At 43.5% G+C, this 21,443-nt stretch overlaps 1 protein-coding gene and 1 long non-coding RNA gene across 4 annotated transcripts in view; both read left to right on the forward strand.

Annotated features, from left to right (window-relative positions):
* The window catches only part of TMEM178B (transmembrane protein 178B), a 415,633-nt gene that overhangs the window by 27,318 nt on the left and 366,872 nt on the right, over window positions 1-21,443 (forward strand). The gene's annotated exons all lie outside the window — the stretch shown is intronic.
* LOC123334821 lies at window positions 16,785-18,382 on the forward strand. Its single transcript, XR_006552980.2, has 2 exons — window positions 16,785-17,853; window positions 18,110-18,382. It is a non-coding gene; the product is annotated as an uncharacterized LOC123334821 (long non-coding RNA).

Genomic DNA, 21,443 nt, shown 5'->3' on the forward strand with positions numbered 1-21,443 from the left:
ATGAAGCCTTAAGCTAAAGGAATACATTTCTAACATGAAATTTTATTAATAACAACTAGATGGGATGACTAGTTTGTGGTCATACAGCCTTCCCTAACATCCTTATAAACTGCTACCCTTTTCCTCTTTCTTAAAGGTTTATACATTAATTCATTCTGAATTGAATTGTCAACCTCTGAATGGACTTATATGTGGCTAGCAATTTACTGTTAAAGAACTGTAAGTGGAGGCCCTCAAAGAGGGTGGCAGATCAGCACAGAGTGCCCGCACTCAGTAATGTGCTGGTCTCCTGACTGGGCATGGGAGCTTGATTTTCCCCACTGTAGATCTGTAGCAAATTTCAATTTCATATGTATCAACTGTTATTGTCCTTAATCACAGCTACTGATGTCATTTAGTTGAAAAGCCTCCATGCTAGGTTGAGTCAAAGCATGGGCTCCTTCTTCTAGCTCTGCCATTTACTTGAGGTCACTGGCCCCTTAGCTTTACATCTTCTGTCTGTAAAAAGAAAATGGTGCCTCTTAATTCAGGCTGCACTCAGAATCACCTGGGCAGCATGCAGATTCTCAGAGCTCAACTCTCTAACTGCTAAGTTAGTATGTTTGAGTGGGCTAGGTGGTCTCTAATAAGACTGAGTTGGGAATTACTGGATGGGTCCATTTTTAAGGTCCTTTGGGTCTTTTGAGTGAGCAATAATTTTTTCTCTGAAAGCTCTTAGTCTGTCCTCTCTTTAAGTGCAAACACTTACACACATACTTTCTTCTTGTAAAGTGTGAGAGATGCTAACATCTTTGAAAACCTGCTTTGAGTGGATAATCAGCTAGATTTTGTGGGGAGTACAGGAGAAGTGGTCAGCCTTCTAGATATTCCTGATTTAACCCAGCTCCCTCATCATTATGTGTTTTGTTATTTCAGTTGACATAAATTTATAGAAGTTCCAAAACATCTACATTCTAACATGAAAATACAATAAGCATGCTCAACCAAATTGAAATTATTTTTAGACCATTCACTCTGAAGTTCTTCTTGTAGATATAAATGAGGGTTGACTGCATCTGCATGCATGCATACTGCATGGCAATAAGCTGATTTCCTTGCATGGCTGGTAAGCTTATTTCAAAAGAAGCATTCCAAAAGTGTTTTGAGCAGTGGAATAATTATATTAACTGCAAAGGTAAAGCATTAAAGGGCTCTACAGGACAGTAAACTGAATGAGTACATTTTGTGTTTGTTTAAACAAACATATCTTTAAATAGTCTGGCTACTTTATAAATAGACAAGTTCTGACTTAGTGCCCTCAAAGATCCTTTTCATGGATATTTGGAAGGGGGAAAAATTGATTTCCATAGGCTTGATTTAGGTAGTTTATAGGTTATCAAATAATCCTTTGAGATACATTCCTTGGAACATTAGATAAGGCATCAAATTCTAAGTTGATTTAGGTAGTTTATAGGTTATCAAATAATCCTTTGAGATACATTCCTTGGAACATTAGATAAGGCATCAAATTCTAAGTCTGTAACCTGCAAATCTGGGAAAAATTATTTTGGCTCTTTTGAACCTAATCTGGGTTTGGCAAAAATCACTCCAAATCTGTTGCCTGTTGTCTAACTCTTGATTAATTAATTAATGAACTACAATAAAATGTTTCATGCAATCTTTCTGTTTTTTCTTTTAACTTTAAAAAATTAGAATAATAGATTTTTACCTCTTCCTATCTTTTTGCCTGTGTTCAGGTAGTAAGCAATGGATTTCTTTAGCTATGGACCTCACTGCTGTTTAAGAGCTTTTGTGGAAATGGTTGAAGTTATCACTTTGTGTTTTCCCTGGTACAGTGGAGGTGTCCTTGGAGCTTGAGGCCTAGGGTGTTTTAGTCACCCAGTCATGTCTGACTCTTTGTGACCCCATGGACTGTAGCCCACCAGGCTCCTCTGTCCATGGAATTCTCTAGGCAAGAACACTGGAGTGGGTTGCCATTCCCTTCTCCAGGGGTCTTCCTGACCCAGGGATCCAACCTGGGTCTCCTGCACTGCAGGCAGATTCTTTACCGTCTGAGCCACCAGGGAAGCCCCAGAACTTGGGGCCTAGGGTGTGTTAGTTCTCTGAGGTGGTTCTGGTGTCTTGGAAGCTGCTGTGATGGTAACAAGTCTGAAACAAACATGTCTCTTGATGTCTTAGTGTTTCTTTATGTTTTGTGTGGTGACTGATGTTTTGTTTTGAGAGACTGATGGATGACAGACAACTATCTAGAAATAAAAATATATTTAGCATGTTTTGATACAGCCGACTTTATTAGGTATCAAATATTTTCGTTGTGGAGTTGAGTTTTAATGACCGTATTACTAAAAATTATACTTCCAGCGTGCAGAGCTGAAGCCCCACTCTTTCTGAATCATCCAGTGCAAAGGAAAAATCAGAATATGAGAGTCGCCTTAGCATCCTTGTCATCACCTCTGTCTTTCTTCTTCTGGTTCCTGGATAGTGTATGTAGGAGTGTGTGTATTTGTGTGCATGTTGCATGTGTGTGCATGTGCACACATGTGCCACATGCCTCCTTATATGTCTGAGTGAGTTTTAGTCCTTCAGTAGGCTTTTTGGGGATGTTTGAGGTGAGAATCGGTGAAGAAGAGCAAGGGCCATTGAAGAGTAATTGCTTCTTGATGGCAGAGCTAAAGCACTGTGAAGAGGTTAGCAACCCCTTTTTATTGCCTGCAATGCAGAGATTTTGTAATTAGTAGTTTCATTAGAGAGTGTGCATGACTATTAAATGGTTCAGGCAAACAAAGCATTCATTGTATTGGAAAATTTACTGTAATCAGATAGAAAAAGTACTGTTTTAGGGAATCATTTGTCAGGTTGAAGAAATCATTGCAGTGTTTGAAAGTCTTTTCTTATTAAAAGGATGATTTTCCTCATAGTCTTTGAAATGTATACAGGTCAGTGTCTTAGTCCCTTTGGGCTGCTATAGCAGCCATACCGTGGACGGGATGACTTACCCATCAGGCATGTATTTTTCACAGTTCTAGAGGCTGGAAGTCCAAGATCTAGGCACTGGCAGCTTTGAGGTCTGGTGAGAGCCTGCTTCCTGGTTCAGTCATCTTCTCACTGTGTCCTCACATGGTACCAAGATCTCTTTTATAAGGGCACTAATCCCTTTCATGAAGGCTCCATCATCATATCTAATCACTTCCCAGTACCATCTCATTGGGGGTTAGGATGCTGTATATGCATTTAGGGTGGGAGAGGCACAAACATTTAGTCCATAACATTCAGTGTTCAAAACATGGCTACTTTGCTAGGGCTGTGTTTGCATTTATCATGAGTTATGTCCTCTGAGTGGTGTTTCTTTACCTAATAGTGCAGGGCACATTTTATTCCACTGATAGAGGCTAACACATTTCTTGGGAGTTGGGATGGTTGTGTTTGGCAGTGGTGTTTGCCTGTTGCAGATTTCATTCTGTGAGCTCTCCTACACTGCCGCTATAAGACCAACAGAAACGTGCTAGTTTCTAAGCATATGCAGGGTTCCTGGCATGGAAAAAGCTGATGGGGGTTTGCCCACACACCAACTGTCTCTGTTTAGGAGTAGCTATCCCTATTTTTTAACCATCTTCACACTTTGTCGATCCAGAGAGGTACAGTGTATTTTAATCAAGCCCTAAGGCAGCTTTGTGGCTAGGTTAATTATAACCCTCTCTTCTATTTGTACAGTGTTTTACAGGCTTAAGAACATTTCTACTTATCACAGTTCCTTTGATTTTCTGAGCTTTCTGGGCGGTAGGCAGGGTAGGTGGTATGACCCCATTTTAAAGAAGAGAAAGTTAAAGCTGATATGGCATTACAGAAAATGTGTCCAGTGAAGTAGGTGGAGCCAGGACTCTGGAGTCTCCATCTGGAACTCTGTCCATCACAGCCCGCCACCTTTACTTCTATCCCCAGGGACCGCTAAATCCAGGAGCCAAAAGATGCCCAGAATAGCCTTCGTGCCGTTTGTGAGTTTCCTCTGTGTTATATTTGTCGTTCCCCCGCTACCTAGTTTTCTTTCAAATGGAGAGAGAAAAAAAATGATCACTCCCCAGGTGGTGCCAGCTCATCTTTTCTGTGGACTTGGGAAGGCAGTGACCAGTCTGGACCTGCTGAATCACGTGGCATGGATCCTGGGGGCAGGAAAGAGAGGAGCAGCGGGTGGTGGACGTAGCTGGCCAGACTGGGTTGCGACGACAAAGCATTCAAACCAGCGTGCTCTGTAGTTTTCACCCTCTTGTCTCCGAAGTCACGAATCAGCCGCCTCCAGAAACCTGAATGCAAGGATCACCTTTTGTTCAGTTCCCACCTTTCTTTCGCTTTGGCGCTAGCGTAGCATCTACACATTATAATCTATTGATTTGTCTGTCTACCTTACCTGATAATGAATTCTTTGAAGGCAGGGACTGTATCTCCTCTGTCTATCTCCATTTCTGTCACCCTGCCCAATATGTAGTAGGCTTTCTCTGAATGTTGGTTGAAGGACTGAGTGAACTTTCAGCGCTGGGCTTGAATGGAGGACTAGTGGTGTTGGCTTTCATGCAGCTTCAGGGGACAGAATTTGACTTGGAAGAAATTTGAATTCATGCAGTAATGAGGTGTGTTGTTTGAATTTGTACCATGCAATATGTTGTTCCGTTTATTTAATAACAGCATTGCTGACAGATTTCCTTTGAAGATTTATTGGCAGATTTTACTAACTGTGTTAGTGCTGGAATTATGGATTTTCCCTTGTAAATCTCATCATAGCAAAGGAAAAAGGGGTGATTGGATTCAGATCCTTCACAGGTTGTCTGCATAATCACTGTTGAGAGAAGAGAGTCTTCCTCACCTGGGTATCAGACTAGAAACAATTGTCTTTGTTTCTTTCCATCCATCCCCGCCCCCTGCAATGCACAACTGGAAGCACATTCATGCATTTTTCAAGCTCTTGCTACCCGTGTTTTAGTTGAATCTGAGTGAGGTCAGATATTGACCAGATTTCAGTGTAAAACAAACAGAATTCATGTTCCCCCAGCCTCCTGAGATGCAGGAAGAGCATCTGGGCAGGTGGCATAGCCTTTGTCTTCTTACCTGGAGGCTCACAGGAAATGGGCTGTCTTGGTTCCCACTGTGGGGACAAAGGGGCCTTCATTGTCAGCCCATATTTTTTGCACCTCGGCCTCCAGTGGGGCTCAGGAATGCCTTCCACTGCCCGCGAAAGAGGTAAAGGTCCTTTGCAGAGGCACGGATGTATTGGTGGGTCTTGGGGAAGAACTGCTGTTTAATAAAGCCAAGATCTTTTCTAGGTCTGAAGACAACACTCAGATTTCCAGAGTTTTATTCTTCCTCTGTCCGTTGCTCTATTTCTGCCATCTGAGCACCATCATCAATTATCTCCACTCCTTCTTTTACCCTTGCTTTCATCATTACTGAGTTCTATCTATTATTCAGTATTAATGGGTTGTGTTCGTTTGCCGGGGCTGCTTTGGGAACATAGACTGGGTAGTGTGACAACAGAAGTTTATTTTCTCGCGATTCTGGAGGCTAGAACGCTGAGATCAAGGAACCAGCTCTTCTGGTCTCGCTCCTTGGCTCGTAGATGGCCATCTCCGCCCTGTGTCTTCACACGGTGCGCCCTCTCGGGGCCGGTGTCCTAGGCTCCTCTTCTTCCAGTGGTGTCCGCCATATTGGATTAGGGCCCGCCCTAGCCCCGGGCCATGCTGAAACACATAAATTTGAGAGGACACAATTCGGCTTATAATAACATGGGCTGAAAGTCAGAACTCTTAATGAACTTCAAGGACAGTTGCACTGAAAGAGTCAGAAAGTGAAAGTGTTGGTTGCTGGGTCATGTCCTACTGTTTGAGACCCCACGGACTATAGTCTGCCAGCTCCTCTGACCATGGGATTCTCCAGGCACGAACACTGGAGAATGTAGCCATTCCCTTCTCCAGGGGATCAAACCTGGGTCTCCTACATCGCAGGTAGATTCTTTACCATCTGAGACTGGGGAAAAGAGTCAGAAGCCGGACTTAAATCCATTACAGTAGGTATGACCTAAGCCCTTTGTGGGCTTTTGTCTAAATGTTAGGGCGTGACGGAGGAGGAATGGAGGAGAAAAAGAGGGGAGAAGAGTAGAAATCAGAATGCAGCCAGGGAAGGGCTAGCTGGCTGAGCTGTAGTGTCTGAACTCAGCCTCCATCCCAAGATTGTAATCTGAAAGATGGAACATTTTATTTCTTTTGCTTTACTTAGCCACAAATGGAAATGCATGTTAATGTCATTTTCATTACAATTATTCTTCTCCTTAATTTCCCTCATCAGTTGTAATGACCTCTTCCAAGTTAGAATGCTAAAGGATGTTATAGGGAAAACATAAAATGCGACATGGCAGCTTCTCAAATAGCTCTGAAACAAAGTATGTGGTCGTTAGAAGACTGTGAAAGCAAAGACAGAAATTTATAGAGAGTCTGTTTAACTCAAAAGAGCTTCTCAACAGGACCTTTAAGAAGGGTCAGTTAGGGTTCGACAAGGCAAAACTGTGAAATATGCGTTTGTTTTTGTGCTTCCATTCAGCTTTGCAACCCTCCTGGTTGCTGTTTGGTAGTTCCAAAGTGTCCTGTGATTCTCAAAGTGGGGTTCCTATACTTCCTAGGAGGATGTGATGCCCAGGAAAAACATGGCACCCCTGTGTCATTTGTGAATTTAACTCTATGATTATTTGGAAAATCAAGTAATTAAACTATTAAATAATTTAGCATTATTTTTATACTTAAACAAATGGATATATTACAGAGAAGAGCACAAAATGTACATGACTTTTAAAGCTGAAACTTGACACTTTAAAGGCATTTAGGGCTTTGATAGGTCATGCCGACTCTTTATTTTCCCTAGGAAGAGAAGTTCATAGTCTTTTACTCTTTGGAGTAAGTTCCCAGGTGGATCAGTGGTAAAGAATCCACCTGCCAATGCAGGGAGATGTAGGGAATGCACGTTTGATCCTCGGGTAAGGAAAATACCCTGGAGGAGGAAATGGCAACCCACTCCAGTATTCTTGCCTGGAGAATCCCTTGGACAGAGGAGCCTGGTGGGCTACAGTCTGTGGGGGTGGCAGAGAGTGAGATGTGACTGAGCGGCTGGGCATGTGCACATGATAGGTTGTAAGAAAGTTTTAGAAATTCTTAAACTCTCTGCAATTACCAGGTGTCTCAAGCCTTCTTTTGGCCTCAGGCCACTTTCCAAAGTCACTACCAGGTACTTTGATGAAACTATATGTGTTAATACTCTAATAAATGCCAACTCGTTAATGGGAACACAGTGGTCCTTGTACTCATCACCCTCTTCATGCCTGGATAAGCCTTGGGTGTTTCACTTGTGGCCATTGAGTGAGCGCATCTCTGCCTCTTGTTTCATGTATTCACTCAGCATATTAATATATCACTGGGCACTGACAATGTGCCTGGCACTGGTCTAAGCACCTGAGATAGAGGAGTAAAAAAGAAACAAGATACCTGCCATGGCTGAGTCTACATTCTAGCAGGGAGACAGTCATCAGAATAAGTCAATGATAATATTGTGAGTTTGAGCAAACTCCAGGAGATAGTGAAGGATAGGGAAGTCTGGTGTGTTGAAGTCCATGGGGTTGCAAAGAGTCAGACACAACTTGACAACTGAACAACAACAGCACAGATGTTGTGTTTGAAGCTGATGAGTGTTTGGGGAAAAAAATGGAACAAGATAAGGAGCATAGGGAATGTGGAGGAGGGCACTGGCTTGGGATTTCAAGGAGGTGGGACAGGGAAGGACTCACCAAATAGATGACATTGAAGGAGATAAAGGACCAAGACATATAGATTTTGGGGAAAGAGGAGGAAGAGTGAGGAAGCAGTCATGTTAAATCGCTAAGGCTGGCATATGCCTGGCCTGCCTGAGAAATAGCCAGAGGCCAGCAGAGTAGAGTGAGTGAGGGAGGGAGGGGCAGAGCAGTAGGAGGTGTATTCATATAGGCCCATCGTTAGGTCTTTGCTTGCACTCTGAGGAGGGGTCACAACCACTGGGGTCGTTCTGGTTGCTGTGCTGACAGTAGATTGTAGGGGAACAACAACAGAAGCAAGGAGATCAGTTAGGAGGCAGTTCACAGCACAGACAGGTGATGGGGGCTTGGGGCAGAGTGTTAGCAGAGGAAGTGGTGAAAAGTGGATTCTGGAGATATTTTAAAGGTAGAGTGAAGAGGATTACTTATGGATTGGATGTGAGAGAAAGAGAGGACTCAGGGAAGGCTCCAAAGTTTTTGCTTGACCAGGGATGGAGCTGCTGTCAACCAAGATGGAGACCTCAATGATCCAGCAGACTTTGGGGAGATAAGGGCTTTCGTTTGGGATGTATTAAGTTGGAGATGTCTGGTAAACATTGCAGAGGAGGCACATGGATATATGTGTCTGGAGTTCAGCAGAGTGATCTGGACTGGGGATATAAACTTGAGAGTTGTTGGCATGCTGCTGCTGCTGCTAAGTCGAGTCAGTTGTGTCCGACTCTGTGCGACCCCATAGATGGCAGCCCACCAGGCTCCTCCATCCCTGGGATTCTCCAGGCAAGAACACTGGAGTGGGTTGCCATTTCCTTCTCCAATGCATGAAAGTGAAAAGTGAAAGTGAAGTCTCTCAGTCATGTCTGACTCTTCACGACCCCACGGACTGCAGCCTACCAGGCTCCTCCGTCCATGGGATTTTCCAGGCAAGAGTACTGGAGTGGGTTGCCATTGCCTTCTCCGAGTTGTTGGCATAGACTAGTTGTTTAAAACTATTAGATGAGACCACAAGGGAATGGGTGAGAGAAGATTAAACACTGAGGCTTTGGGCACTGCACCGTAAAGAGGTCCAGGAGAAAGAAAACCAAGGAGGAGTGGTCAGTGGAAATTAAGTGAAAGAAAGTGTTTCCAGGAGAAGGAAGCAGTCTGTGTCACAAATTGCTGGTTGAGCAAATGAAATGAAGAATTAGATTTGTCCACTGGGTTTGACCATTTGGAGGTCCTTGGTGGTTGTTTTGGTAGAGTAGCAGAAGTCCAGTTGGGCTAGGTTCACGAGAGGATAGAAGAGGAGATATTGGAGACCTTGAGTATAAAGAACTTCTCAAAGATGGTTTGTCATAAAGGTGGTAGAGAAATGGAAGATTAGTTGGACTGAGAAGTGGCCCTGGGATAGGGATGTTTAAAGGTGGGAGAAATAATAGCAGATTTGCATGATGATGGGAACGGTCCAATAGGGAAGGGAAATTTACCGATGTTGGGGGGTGGATCCTTACAGTGATATCATTAACTAGGCACCCAGGGATGGGATCTAGTGCACAGGTGTGCATCAGACAGGTGTATGAGCAGCTCATTTATAGTAACGGGAGGCAAGGCAGAATGTGTGGTAGTTAGGCACGTGCTGGTAGGTAGACAGATGCGGTCATGGGAGTTAGTGGAAATTCTATCAATTGCTTCAAATCTCAGTGGTACAGGATGCAAGATCATCACCTGTGAGGATGGGGAGCAGGTGATGAAGGGGAGGACTTGGAAATATGATATCCTTGCAAGCAGCCTTAAGGGTTCAGTTGAGGCTTGTGGTATCATATTTAATGTGAGACTAGTGTGGCATGATTGTGTGTTTTTCTCTAGGGTGTTTTGCTGTGTGGGCCAACTCATGGAGAAAGCAAAGAGTTTTTTTTTTTTTTTTAATATTTATTTATTTGGCCACATCAATGGTGGCACATGGGATCTGCGTTGCACAGGCTTAGTTGCTCCTCAGCATATGGGGTCTTAGTTTCCTGACCAGGGATTGAACCTGCATCCTCTGCTTTGCAAGGCAGATTGTTAACCACTGGAACACCAGGGAAGTCCTGGCAAAGAATTAGCGTTAATCAAGAGTTTGCTAAAATAGAATATGAAGAAGTGAAAGTGGGTCCTAGAGATGGAGAGTACAGGAATGATTGGCTGTGCCATCCAAACTGGAAAATGTGGAGAGAAAGGACAGGAGCAGATGAGGGACAGTGAAAAAGTGATGGGATGGATGGATTGTAAGTCCTGGTGGGATCAAAAGATTTTTGGAGGTGGATCACTAGAAGCAGTAAACTGGAAACTCAGGAGGTGGTGTACAAAGAGTGTGACCCCTGAAATTGTGCATTATTGGTAAGGACAAGGCCTTTGAATTCTTACCTGACTTTCTGTTCTCGGATTTTATAGACCTGGATTCCTGTCCTTCAGTACCCTTAATCCAGCTAGTAGTTATGCATTTATTATTGTGATAGTTTCCTTCACTAAAGTGTGAGCATCATAAGGGCAGGGACTGTGACTGTGTCTGTTTCTTGTCTGTTTCACACCATTATGTCACTGTGTGTCTAGTTCAGTGCTTGGCAAATTGTAGGCGCTTCATAAATAATTGTTGAATGAGAGGTAAGACCCACGTTGATGGTAGCAATGTGACCCAAGTTGGGAGGATGATGTTCACTTGGGCCCTATGGATTTTGATGATTCCAGCACAGGAATCAAAACATTGACTCCTAAGAAAAAATCAAATAGGATTTGACAAAACCTCTGTTCTATTGATTAAAAGACAAAATTCTGCATTGTTTTTGAAAGCTAATTTATAGGAAAAAGAAGACACATGGTAGGAAAGATCAGGATTGAATTTTAGGAGCTTATTTCTTTAACAATCTTATTAAAACAATGTTTTAAGCTTTTGAGTGAGGTTATTGTGTCTTTATTCATTCAACAATTGTATGAATGTCCCTGTGTATCACACACTATGTAGCTGTGAATTTCATTGGAACAGGGCAAGGTCTAGGTCCCCAAGGGCTTACAGAATTAAGAACTGACTAAAGATAGAACTTTTTTGTATAAATGAGTAGTGGAATTCAGTGATACAATTCAGAATATATAATTGCACCAAAACTTGGGAAGAACACACAAATAGTGATTTGAATTGTACTACTTCCTCCTGAGGCTTCATACTTAACATATAGAAACAGCAGTTTGAGAGTCAGTAAGCTCACTTTAAAGGTAAATATGCAAAACTGAAGATCTAAAGAAGCGAGGCAGGCATCGTTACGACATGAATGTCTGTTCCCTCTTTCTCTTCCTTCTCCTTTTTCCTCTTTTCCTTTTGACATGAAGGAAATGCCTGGCACATAGTAAGAATAAATACTGACTGACTGAGTGAATCATCCGGCATCCAGTCCCATCACTTCATGGCAAATAGATGGGGAAACAATGGAAACAATGACAGACTTTATTTCTGGGGGCTCCAAAATCACTGCAGATGGTGACTGAAGCCATGAAATTAAAAGACGCTTGCTCCTTGGAAGAAAAGCTATGACCAACCTAGACAGCATATTAAAAAGCAGAGACATTACTTTGCCAACAAAGGTTCATCTAGTCAAAGCTATGGCTTTTCCAGTAGTCAGATATGGATGTGAGAATTGGACTATGAAGAAAGCTGAGTGCCGAAGAATTCATGCTTTTGAACTGTGGTGTTGGAGAAGACTCTTGAGAGTCCCTTGGACTGTAAGGAGATCTAACCAGTCATTCCTAACCTAAAAGAAATCAGTCCTGAATATTCATTGGAAGGACTGATGCTGAAGCTGAAACTCCAATACTTTGGCCACCTGATGCAAAGAACTGACTCATTAGAAAAGACCCTGATGCTGGGAAAAATTGAAGGCAGGAGGAGAAGGTGCCAACAGAGCATGAGATGACTGGATGGCATCACTGACTCGATGGACATGAGTTTGAGTAAGCTCTGGGAATTGGTGATGGACAGGGAGGCTTAGTGTGCTGCCGTCCATGGGGTCGTAAAGAGTCAGATACAACTGAGGAACTGAACTGAACTGACTGAGTAAATAATTTACCTAAGTTCCAGAGAATAGCAAATTTCTTCATAGGTATTTTTATGGACTGAATGTATATGATCTCCCCTGTTCCACTCAGTTCATATATGGGAGCCCTAACCCCTAGTATAACTATCTTTGTGGTAAGGAAGTACTTCTGGTTAAATGAGATCGTAAGGGTGGGACCCTGATCCAAAAGGATTAGTGTCCTTATGAGAAGAGATATAGAAAAGCTCACTGGCTCTGGGTCCATGTGCACACAGGGAAGACAGGCCACATGAAGACCTAGCAAGAAGGTGGCTGCCTACAAGTGGGGAAGGAAAGCCCACCAGAAACTGAACCCTGTGGGACCTCGATCCTGGACTTTCTACCCTCCAGAACTTGGAGAAAATACGTGTCTGTTGTTTGAGGCACCCTGTCTATGGTGCTTTGCTGAGTAAGACAGGCACATGAAGCTGCCTACAACTTGAAGAATATGGCATCTGCCATCCTCTGTTTATCTAATACATTAATTTCCCATTTATGTTATACAGGATTGCCTCAAAAATAGTGTCTTTGCTGACAATTCCCTTGCCTAGGGAATGTTCCTCAAATATGAATTGCTTCTTCTTCCCTCAGGTGTGGAGAAGCCAGCTTGCATAGAATCTGAGAAGACAAATGTTGAAAGGTTCAGGGTATTTTCTGATGTTAATTCTGGATTAAAAAATATAAAGAGAAGGAGAAAAGGTCAGAACCTAAATGGCTCTCCATCATCTTACTTTATAATAACTTTTTCCTGGGAGAAAAAAAGAGTAGGACAAATGACTGCTGTCATGGACTGTGTTTCTATTTATTTTTCTATTGCCAGCAATGAGTGTTTGCTTATATCAATATTTTCATTCTGATTACATCCATCAGTAAACTAAAGTGTGTATACTAATTTATAGAAGTAGTTGAATGAAGTTAACACTTTTGGCATTTCATGACAAAGCCAGAAACATTAGTCTTTAGATTAGAAGTATTAAGGATGCATAATTTACAAAGTCAATAATTGTTTTTTCCTGCCATTTATTGGTATTTCATCTTTCCTTTTTGCCCATGTGTGTAGTAGGTCATCAGGATGAATTAACTCATGCAGGATGTTTTCATCTGATTTTTGGGCTCATTCTATTCTGGAAGATTTATTTGCCTCAAAGCAATTTATCTTCAGAAATCACCTCACTAACTCTGTCCTGTTACTGGATTAGAATGTAAAAATCTACTAATTGTTCCGGGTCAAGGTATCAGTTATCTCCCCTCTTTCCTGCTTCTCTGTTCCTACCCTTTTAGCAAGAACCTCTCTCCACGGTTTCCAGTCTTCATGGAGACTCCCTAGGAGCTCCAGGGAGGTAACATCAAAGGTCTTTCTCTTGTTTATCAGAGAAGTGAGGATGCCCCTTAAAATCCTGCAAATTCCATTCTGCAAGTACCCACTCACCCACTTGGTCTGAGTGATAAATGACTTTTGCCAAGAAAGTACATTTCATTAATCTTACTGCTCGAGCCTCTTCTGGGGAAGAGAAGGAAAAGGAGGTGACATATATGGTGACTTGGGAGCTTGCTCTGCATTTCAGTCTGAGGCAGATCACTGGCTATAAGTGCATACCCTACCGGCCTCCAAGGGTGAAGCAGTTTCCTCTGAAACTGTCCAACAATACTGTGATGGCAGAATAGCTGGAGACATTTCAAGAAGTGCTGAGGTGGCGGGTGAGTAAACCGAGGCCCCTTGAGGCCCCAGGCCCTGCTCCTGTGGCTGGTTGGTGATATCAAGTGGGTCCCTGCCTCATACACTGGTACTTCCCACTCCAAAAGCAGCTTTTACTTTCCAAATGCTTGTTTAACTGTGGAGCTCATGTTGTTCTAACTCAGCTGCTCTAGTTGAAGTGGGAAGGGGACCTCTGAGTCCCGGGCTCTGTCCTGTCCATCCCATCAGATTGCTGTCCATCTGTTCCCAGGTTCCTGGGACTCCACATAACACAGCATGAAAACTAGGAGACTTGATAACCGTTGGACTAGAAGGGCATAGGAGGGCTCAGGCGAGGGCACTGCCCAGCCAAACGAGTCTGCGGAGTCCGTCTTCTTCTTCCTATTCTCATGCTTCTCTCTGGGAGCATCCTTCCAGGTGGAACAACCAGTCAGTGCCCATCTCAACATCTTCTGCAGGAAGCCATTCCCCGTCCCCCCATCGGAATGGGAGCCCCCTCCCTCTGAATCCAGTGCATCTGTTTCCTGGGGCGCCTCCTGTTGTCTACCTCGCTGATGACTTGGGCCATCTTCAGTCTGAGGGTAAGCCTCCCAAGGCCAGGGACCATGGCATACTCATTTCATCTCTTTGGCACCTACAATGTTGCTGTTGTTTAGTCGCTGAATCGTGTCTGACTCTTTGCGACCCGATGGACTGTAGCCTGCCAGGTGCCTCTGTCCATGGGATTCTCCAGTCAAGAATACTGGAGCGGGTTGCCATTTCCTTCTCCAGGGTACCTTCCTGATGCAGGGATCAAACCTGTGTCTCCTGCACCGGCAGATTCTTTACCGCTGAGCTACCAGGGAAGCCCCGGCACCTACAATGGTATATTGCAAATGATGAGGACTCAGCAAATGTTTGTGGAATTGAAGAGACCATTTTATTTGCTATCTGCTTAACCACCATTTGAGTTGGATAACCTCTGATATCTGGGTATGCTAACTGTGCCTCCTGAGGCAGGGGGAGAAGGTTATTTAGATAATTGTTCAGAAATGTTATGTAAAAATCTAATGATTGTATTGTCTTGCTGTTTTCACAGTTAACGCCATTTTAGTTAGGGGATCAAAGAGCGTTTATAATTGATATAAAGAGGAAGCCTTGAATTTTGCAGGGCTGAAAGTGGATGACCACAGAATATCACTGATTGGTGGGCAAGGTCCTCAAGGAGGAAGTGTTTGAGTTGATTTCACCATTAAGGTGACTCACTGGAAAAGACCCAAATGCTGGGAAAGATTAAAGGCAAGGAGAAGAAGGGGACAACAGAGGATAAGATGGTTGGATGGCATCGCTGACTCGATGAACATGAGTTTGAACAAGCTTTGAGAGGTGGTGATGGACAGGGAATCCTTGCGTGCTGCAGTCCATGGCGTCGCAAATAGTTGGACATGACTGAGCGACTGGACTTAACACCATTAAGGACGGCACATCTATGTTAAGTATAGCCTTGCGCTAGGTGCCGTTGAGCTGTATCAGACATCTCTGTGTCCTGCCTTACATCCTTCTCAACCCATCTTTTACTCCAGCCATTGCTGGGCAAGGAGCCTCCCAGAATGTCATAGGACAGCATCTTGCTTCAGTTGTATCACATAGCTGTTCCTTTCTACCCATGGGTTTCTGGGGACCATCACTGGAAGGCCCATTGGAGTGTGAAGGAGTCAACATCCCTGGGTTAACCCTTACCAGTGAGGGGCGGGAGCTGGTGGTGAATTGCTTCCTTCTTTGTCCTTTGGGTGGGGGAGTCTGAGCCATATTCTGTTCATCCTCAGAGGGTCCAGTGCGATGGAGTGAGCCATGCAGGGACCCAACAGCGACCACTCATTCACGCACATTTGCATCGGCTCTCTCCCCTGCTGTGTTTCTCTCTCCCCTAGTTCCTCACTCCCGCTCCTGGGATCCATCCCAAATAACCTACTGCACATAAGCTGTTAGTAAAGACTCGGCTTTTAGTGGGGAATTGAGGCCAAGTTAAGGGATTAAAGAGTGTAGTGAGATCTTTTCCTTGTCCTCCAAAAGCTTATTAGCCTGGGGAGTCTTGTGGAACATTTGGTTACTTTAGAAGGCCAAAATGGGTGGTTCAGACAGAGTGGGTGCTGCTGCAGAAAGGAAAAGGGAAGTTTGGTGTGTGTGTAACTTGTGTACTAGGCAGGTCCCGAGAAGGAGCTGAGTGGGCCGGGAGGAAGGCAGAGTACGCTCTGGTGTTATGTAATGGGAGGTGTGAGCAGAAAAGCTGGGTTAGGGTTATTGTAGCGAGAGAATGAAAAGTACACTTAGAATTATCTGGTTGTGTGCAGTCATGAATGACAGGCGTAGGATTCCCGATTTTCCTTTGATGAGAAGGCATTCTGGAAATTTGAAAATTTGGGGGGGTATAGTCTGGAGAAGGAAGAGAAAGGGACGAGAAACTGTCGGGACATTGAAGTGGAATCGGGTGAATGAGGGGCAAAGTTCAGTGACCCAATCAATTGCAAACTCCATTGAGCATTCTGCTAGAAGTGAGATTCTAGGGGGAATACAGAGATTAACCTTAACAAGGTATATTCACTGGAGGGTGTTATGCTGAGTGAAACAAGTCAGACAGATAAAGACAAGTACTGTGTGGTGTTGCTTATATGTGGAATCTTAAAAATAAAACAAACTAGTGAATAAAATGCAAAAGAAACAGACTCACAGGTAGAACAAACCAATATTTACCAGTGTGTGGGTGGGTGAGTGGGGGTCACAAACTTCTGGGCTTAAGGTAGATTCATGAATGTATTGTACAACAGGGGGAATATAGCTGATATTTTGTAATATCTATGAATGGCAGTTAGCCCTTAAAATTGTATAAAAAAATGTTTTCCCATCCTTAAAAAGATAAAAACAAACCAAAAACCCACAAGGGGTGTTCACATCTGAGGAAAAGGCCCACGTATGAGTAGAGTGGTGTTTAAAAGGAAAAATTCTCATGGACCCCCAGAGTTGACTTCAATTATTTTTGTTGTTGTCATGTGTACATGTTCAATTGTATCTGATTCTTTGCAACCCCATGGACTGCAGCCCACTGGGCTCCTCTGTCCATGGGATTCTCCAGGCAAGAATACTGGAGTGGGTTGCCATGCCCTCCTCCAAGGGATCTTCCCAACCCAGGGATTGAACCTGCGTCTCTTATGTCTCCTGCATTGGCAGGCAGGTCCTTTACCACTAGCACCACCTGGGAAGCCCATTTTTATTATAATTTTATTTAAATATAAAAAAGGCGAGGTATAAACCCTTAGTACTTATATACCCATAAACCTTAAAGAGATTTACACATTAAAAACCAATCAAATGACAAAATCAATAAAATTCAAACTACCACCATTAATTTAACGTGATGGATGATGTTTTTGGCTAAAACAAAATTGCTGTGGATGAATGCACATGGTCCTGGCGGCCTCAGCTCAGACTCCGAGTTCAGGCTGCAGTGTTCCCCGCAAAGACTCCATCCTGCTGCCGGTTTGTGTTTGAACCACCGAGAAAACCTTTGTTTGAACAGCTGGCCACGAGTGAATGCATTATTTACCCACGGAGACCGCCTCTGTTCTTTTCTCGTTAGCCAGAGACAATGAAAGTGGCATCCTTTGTGCCAGCTGGGCCCCAAGCAGGAAGCAGAAGTGGCACTGAGCTCTGGGCGTGGGGGGTGGGGGGTGGGAAGGGGGCCCTGGAGGGAAGCTGAGTGATGGAGGTCAGAGGTCGGTAGAGAATTGGGAGAAAACGGTCAGCATCTCACAAGACCGAGAGGGATGCTGGAATATCCCATATTAAGTTCAGCTGGGACGCTGATGTAGATTTCTTCAACTATTAAATTCCAGCAAAGGGGGGATTTCAGAGAAATTTTTCTGGATTAAGTGACATCCCTGCCCCTGCCCCTGCCACGGCATCTGTGGATAGAGTAGAGTATTTGTGGAATATTTCATTATTTACTGTCTCCCATACAGTGTGGGGCTTCCCAGGTGGTGCTAGTGATGAAGAACCTGCCTGCCAATGCCAGAGACTTAAGAGATGTGGGTTCGATCCCTGGGTTAGCAAGATCCCCCGGAGGAGGGCATGAAAACGTTTCACCTGTGGCTTGTTCGTGGGCCGGCCTCCACCCCAGTTATTCAAGGGCTTCTCACCTGGGGCTGACTCCAGACCTGAGGATACCACCAGCACTGGCTGGACGCTGTTTGGAAGTCTGCCTTCTCCCTTAGAATCAGGGCCTGGAGGTAAGGTGGCCTGGGTTTCAATCTCAGCTTTTCTGTTTCCTGTGGGACTTTAGACCCAGTCTCTTCATAATAATGGCTGCTTTGCGGGATGAACAAGTTAAGATATGTGAAGTGTTCAGGACACTTGGTGGATAGTACGTGCTGTGTAACAGTGTATGACGGTGATGGTGACGGTGTTAGTTAAATCTGTGATGTTTGACCCCGCAGGGAAGCACTGGGCTGCTGTTTGAAGGGCTTTTTTTTTTTTTTTTTACAGGTTCTGTGGGAGGGATGATTGGCTGACTGTCGTGAGGTCTCTGCTAAAGAGGCAACAGCAGGATATAAAAATATATTAGGAATCACGAACCTTGGTTATTTTAGCCCTCGTTCATTTGTGGTCAGTTGGTCTGCCGTTGCAAAGAAAGGGTGATGAAGGAAGGGTATGAAGAAGCAGTGAGAATGGAACTGAAAGGGCCTTGTCTGAGGAGCTTCAGAAAACCTTGCTTTCTAAGAATATTTATCCTGCATTAAAAAACAGATGTGCTAATAATGTGCTGTCAGTCTTATTAATTATAACAGGTCCCCAGGGGAAATTATTTGGCACACTTGGGTCTCTGAAGACATTTTGCTGAGTCAGGCCCTGTGTGAGTCAGGGTCCCTCAGAAGTGCACCCCAAGACAGGGAGATGGCTAGAGGGGGGTTGGGGGGGTCACAGCAGTAGGTATGGGGAGGGAATGGGACAATGATTGGCTGGTGGGTGCGCTCTTGCTGTGGGCAACCAGGGCTCAATTTTTGCAGAGCTCTGAGGAACGGTGCAGAAAGCGCTTCCAGTTACTGAGGCTGACCTGTGAGGTTGCTGTGCTACTCATCCACTGATTTCTCCAAGCTCCTGCGTGGAGGCCTGCGCAGGCGGGGTGGAGGGTTAGCTATCCGGCACTTCGGGTCTCTCACAGGGTCCCAGAGGGACCAGAGAGGTGGCCAGAGTGGTTCTTCAGACATGGACTGTCAGGTCCTGGCAGGTGGAAGACTAGGATTGCCTGCAGGTACCGAGGTGCCCTGGATGATGTGGGCTGGGACGTCGTTCTTTCACGTTCTGTGCTCTGTGCTACACTAACATCTTGGGTTGGCACTCAACAAACTCACGTTAAGCGTTTATTAACATGCTTTGATGCCTTTTGCAGATATATTTGCTAAGTATCCTCAGTGGGGAATCCCCCTGTTTGGTCCCATCTCAGATAAAGGGAGGCAGGGGCCGGTGAAGGGAGCCAGCCAGGGCCCTGCAGGTGGGGAGAGGTTGATGGAGGTACCTGGAAGTGAAGGGGCTGGGTGCTCCCCTCCTGCAGATGCAGCCATCATGGATGTGGATCAGGGCAGGCCTCTGCCTTTGCCATGGAATCAAAAGGGTCAGCAGGACGTGGTTTGCTTATGCTAAAGAGTTCAATTGTAATGGTTAAAAAAAAAAAAAAGTGAAAGTGTTAGTCACTCAGTTGTGTCCAATTCTTTGCGACCCGATGGACTGTGTAGACTGCCAAGCTTCTCTGTCCATGGAATTCTCCAGGCAAGAATACTGGAGTGGGTTGCCATTCCCTTCTCCAGGGGATCTTCCCAACCCAGGGATCAAACCCGGGTCTCCTGTGTTGCAGGCAGGTTCTTTACTGTCCGAACCACCTTCTGGAGGCTCTGTAATGGTAAAGGGGCAGATTTTAGATAAGGGCAGGAGAGTGGCTTGGGGTGAAGATGGAGCTTGCGACTATAGCTTTGAGATGGGCAAGGTCTTTCTTCAAAATTTGGGGGTATTAGCATTGAGGGATCTGGCTTAGCACAGGGATGTGGCATCAATGATTGGAGGCAGAGACTAGGGGGAGGTTCAAACTGTTCTGAGACTTGTGACTTTGGGCAGGTTGACTTCTGTGTCTTCATCTGAAGGAAGAAATGGTAATATGCAGTTTACCAGGTTATGATCAAGTGAGCAGATGTGTCTGTTACAAAGCAGTCATGTTCTTCAGACTGGTGGTGACGTGGCTAGGGGAGGGATGGAATGGGAGCTTGAAGTTAGCAGATGTAAGCTTTTATAGATAGAATGGATAAACAACATCCTATTGTACAGCACAGGGAACTATATTCAGTCTCCTATGATAAACCATAATGGAAAAGAATAAAAAAAGAATGTATAACTGAATCATCTTGCTGAAATTAACAGAATATTGCAGAAATTAACACATGGTAAATCAACTATACCTCAATTAAAAAAACTGATGTAAAAATTAGTACAGCCACTTTGGAAAAGATTTTGAAAATTTCTTATAAAATTAAACATATACTTACCATGGGGGGAAAAACAAAAAAAAAGAAGTCATGTTCTTTTCTTGTGCATAGAATGTTTTAAATGTTTACATTTATTTAAATGTTTTAATAAAATAATGCACCCTAATGCAATTATTCTATTTACACAATAATTTCAGGTTTTATAAAAATGTTAATTCAGAGTATATATTAATGGGATGCAAAATTTAAATTTAGTTTTATTTTTATTAATACTTTTTAATCCAAGTAAAAGTGGTAATAAAATACAACTAAAAGTGTCCTAAAGAAAAAAGGCCAGTCCTTTGCCTCTTATTTTCCAAGCCAACTTTTTAGTTACTTTGGATGTTTTTTAATTGTTTCCTCATTTTAAAGTGATACACTTATGTCATGATGTATTAGATATTACATTTAAACTTTGATATCATCGATTGAATTTTAGTCCTTATATCCTATGCTGCTTCATCCACCTCTTTATCTCAATATAATTATATCACAATTTTTGGTTAAAATCCCTTATCAGTATTTACATTATTATGACTTTGTAAATATCATTTATTAATACTTCTGAGCTAGATAGTGTACTCAGATTCTATTTACTTCTCATACATTTTATTTTCCTAGAGGTAATAAAACTGCCTTTCAAAAAATTGCTCAGTGTTTTATGTATCTTTTGCTAATTTCTCCCCGAGATTCTTTTTTTAATTAATTTTAATAGGAGGATAATTACTTTACAATATTGTGATGGTTTTTGCCATGCATCAACTTGAATTGGCCGCAGGTATACATGGGTCCATTCCATCCTGAACCCGCCTGCCACCTCCCTCTCCCTGAGATTCTAATAGAGCTGTAAATATCTATCAATCCTGTTTTCCAAACAGCTCACCAGGAGAGAGAATCTGTAAGTTCTGTTTCCCCTTCTCACATCCCTCTTTCGTTCTGCTCTGGAGGCTCTTTCTTTAGGCCGGTAGTGCAAACCCAGTAATCCAAGGACTTTGACCACTCTCATATTTAAAATCCCCTTTTCATTAATGTCCTGCCTTTGTTTTTCTTAGTTTAGTTCCTCTTTTTGCTGTAGCACATCCAGTAGCAACTTCTTTAAACAGGGTAATTTTTTGAGTCCATGTTTGTTTGAAAATGCTTTTGTTCTTGGTTGATAGAATCCTCTACCTGGTCAAACGAAGTTGAAATGAACTATGTCTAAAATTTGAAAGAATGAATCCGTTGGTAATGAAAGGTGTGATGCTGCTTAGATTGCTTCTCTTTGAGACCTGAGAAACAAAACTTTGTTTTTTCTCCCTGTGTACCTG

The sequence above is a fragment of the Bubalus bubalis genome, chromosome 8, assembly GCF_019923935.1.
Source record: "Bubalus bubalis isolate 160015118507 breed Murrah chromosome 8, NDDB_SH_1, whole genome shotgun sequence".
Lineage (NCBI taxonomy): Eukaryota > Metazoa > Chordata > Mammalia > Artiodactyla > Bovidae > Bubalus > Bubalus bubalis.